General features: G+C 51.1%; 1 pseudogene; it reads right to left on the reverse strand.

Annotated features, from left to right (window-relative positions):
• Nucleotides 1-2,924: 2,924 nt before the first annotated feature.
• LOC142281955 (U2 spliceosomal RNA) lies at nt 2,925-3,130 on the reverse strand (annotated as a pseudogene).
• Between the last annotated feature and the right edge of the window lie 515 nt (nt 3,131-3,645).

Here is a 3,645-nt window from a genome sequence, read left to right on the forward strand (position 1 = left end):
AGTGCTTCAACAAGAAGGCGCCTGCCGGTTCCTTCCAACCTGGGGATGTAGTGCTGAAGCGGAAAAGAAGGGCCCACAAGCTGGATGATCAATGGGAAAAAACCCCGTATGTAGTCCAGCCCACAGGATGGGAGAATGGGAAGGCCTACCAGATCAGCCGTGACCAGGGGGGAACTTTAGCCACGGTTTCCCGAGACCACCTGAAGAAGTGCCCACCAGCATTGAGAGTAGCGGATGAGGCTCCAGTTCCCAGTCCAGTGGAGAAGGAAAAAGAGGTAATCCACACCATGATGGGTGATTTTCCAGCAGACTGGCCTACACAGAACGGTGCGGTGATCCTTCCAGTGATACTGTTCCCACAACCCGTGGATGAAGAAATGATGGAAACGGTTAACCGCGAGCCAGTGCCCAGGGATGTACCTGTACCCAGCTCCCCTACGCCTCCGCCTGCCCCACATGATAGCAGGGAGGAGGAACTGACTGTTCCCTCTGCCCCACTGCCTGTCACCACTGACACCAGACCCCGAAGGTCCACTCGCCCCAACCTAGGTAGACCCCCACTTAGGTACAGGTAAACTACTCTTTAAAAGGGGGGGGCTTTATGTGTTGAGTGTACCAGTTTGAAAGTTTTAAATGATAAGTAAAGATGATCAACCAAAGAAGTTTACCTGATTGAACCGTGATTAAACCGGCCGTTGCCGGCAACTGTTGTCCCCGTAGGGACTGTGCAACCATTGCGTAAGGAACTGCTTACGGACAAGCCCGAGAACTTGCAGGGCAACCACAAACTTAGTGCAATGTAAATAAAAATGTTTGTTGGCTTGACACCGTTACCGCCTCCGGAGAGGCTGATTTGGGAGGATGGGCCTGGAGGAAAGGGATGGCCTAGGCCCGCCACTACCGTAACCGGTGGCGATCCTCCGGGGGTTCAGGGGTCCCCTTGGACGTGGGCCCCCTGAAAGAGACAGAACCCGCTCGGGCAACTTGGTGCTGGACTGGGGTCAAGGGGTGCTGCCCGCTTCTTAGGGGCAGCATCAGGGCCAGGTTGTTTGGGTGGGAGAAGAGCGGAAGCTGTACCATTGTAAAATGTTTATGATGCTTTTACATGTTTTACCGTTTTATTCTTTTTCAGTTGTGAAAATAAAACCGGTGATGGACGGGCAGCCCGCGGACGGTCTGCATTTTACTATAGGGGAATGTGGCGCCCTGGACAAGCCAGGTCGTCACAGGTACTACACCAACACACTCTACACTCCGGCTAGGCACACCGAAGCTAAACACAAATCCTAGTTGCCTTCCTCCAGGGGCTGATGTCCACACCAGGGGGTGGGCCAGGCGGTTGATCCCACCCACCGAGGAGTTCACAGTCCTGGAGGCGGGAAAAGGAGTCAGATTAGAGATCAGTTTTGGAGTTAGAGAAGTGAAGAGGAGAGGAGACTGACCGTGTCCGGGTGTGTGGCCCGGGCACTCAGCAAGGTTGGCAGACGGTGGTGACCTTCTGCAGGAGAGGCTGATTGGAGTGAACCGTACGGACCGGGGATGGGTGGTGGCCCGCCGGTACCAGATCGGGGAGTGAAGAGAAGCCAGCACCATCCGGCAGGGCCTACGGACCCCGACCAGGCTAGGAGTCGCCGTAAAACCGGTCAAATCCGTTAGCGACAGGAACCTCCAGGGTTTCCCAGCAGTCAAGACCCGATTGAAGGCAACAGCTCACACCGTAGAGGGAAGCACAGTCACCGCCAAGGCTACAGTTCCCAGGGCCAGAGCCTGCGGGCAAAAGGGGCTCCCTCAGCATCCATCCAAGCTGGGGAGCGGGTTACCGGTGGGAAGCCCGCTAGATTTTGGGGGAATAAAAGGGGTCCAACACCACATCCCCACAGGTGCACACCCACCCATCAAAGAGAGCTATAAGCCAATACCACCTTCACATTGCCAGTGTACCAAGGACATGTTGAGCAACATGAAGGCGGCTGGGGTTATCCGTGACAGTTGTAGCCTTTGGGCAGCTCTGTTGATCCTGTTAAAAAAGAAGGACGGCACCACTCCCCGTATTGAGGAATCGCTAGCTGCATTGAGAACTGCAAATTATTTTTCTACCCTTGATCTCACTAGTCACTATTGGCAAGTGTCCGTTGCTGAGGCAGACCGGGAGAAGACCGCCTTCGCCACCCCTATGGGTCTCTGCGAGTTCAAAAGCATGCCCTTCGAGCTGTGCAATGCGCCAGGAACCTTCCAGAGGCTGATGGAATGCTGCTTGGGACAAGATTTTAGGGTGTATAAAAAGGGAGATTAGATCCCGTGATCCCAACGTATTGTTACACCTCTATAAATCACTTGTAAGGCTACATCTGGAATATGGGAACCAGTTTTGGGCTCCACATTTTAAAAAGGACATTCAGAAGTTAGAGTCAGTTCAAAGGTGGGCAACTAGACTACTACAAGGAATGGAAGGCCTCCCATATGATGACAAGTTGAAAAAGTTATTAAGTGATTATTGGCTGCAATGGGGCTTTCTGGCTGGTGCCAGCCTCTCTTCTTAGCACACAGGAACCACAATCCCTACACCATGCTTCAATGGATTCTCTCATCCCAGCCCAGTAAAACTACATATTTTACACAGTCATAAGCAGCCAAAAGGGATCTATTCTATTCAATTGCAAATGATCTAGATAAGACTGAGAATAAGATACTGCACGGGACATAGCAGAGTTGGTCAAGTTGAGTGGAGATGAGTTTGCTATTTGGCACAGCTTTTTGCATCAATAAAGCAAGTAAAAGGTGTGAAAGATAAAAAAAAGGGTGAAAGTGTGTAAAGTGAATTGGCCAAATTGAGGTGCATATAAAGTTTTTGCTTTCTTTCAATTCACTAATGGGGCTCATTTGAATCAGGTGAATTGAGTTCTGCTTTTGGAAACTGGGTTAAGAAGGGGTGCACCGGTCCTGGAGGTACTGCAATACCAGGTCAATGCGTGGAGTGGACAGAGCAAGATTTTTTCCATCTCCTTGTTCTAAAAATCCATTTAATATATGGTCCCCAGAGAGGGGACGTATCAGATATTAAACTGATAAGAACAGATTTAATTTTTTTTTTTTCTGTTTATCAGTAGGACTTCAAAATAACAAAGGTGATCGCCTCCCGTTGCCTGGGAACCGTCCAGGCACAAGAGGGCTATGTGTCACCAGAAGGCGCACACACTTCCTCAAGGCCGGCAGACGTGCAATCCCAGGCACCTTCCAGTACCGACCAAGGTAGCGTCCTCCGAAACTACACTTGATCTTAGCCAAAAGGCCGAGAATCTATAACCCGAATTGGTTACGGCCTTGAGTGGCACCCTGGCCTATACCGGACACATCTTAGGGAGAGGGAGACAAACCCACGCCTACAGAAGACATTTTGTCACCCAAGCCAACCCTTGAAAAGGCTGTTTTGCAGAGCAAAAACAAGAAGAATGGTGCTTTTTGCAGCCGCCGCCCACTGCAATGAATCTGAATAACTCCTCCTTTTGGACACAAGCACCTCCCCTCCCCCTTGCAGTCTTTCCAATTCATGATACAAAAAGACGGACGGACAGGACAGGACAGGACAGGCTGCCTGACTTTCCGTCACTGCCACCCTTTGCCATCCTTGCCCGTAGAAAGCCCTTT

This window comes from Anomaloglossus baeobatrachus, unplaced genomic scaffold (assembly GCF_048569485.1).
Source record: "Anomaloglossus baeobatrachus isolate aAnoBae1 unplaced genomic scaffold, aAnoBae1.hap1 Scaffold_49, whole genome shotgun sequence".
Classification (NCBI taxonomy): domain Eukaryota; kingdom Metazoa; phylum Chordata; class Amphibia; order Anura; family Aromobatidae; genus Anomaloglossus; species Anomaloglossus baeobatrachus.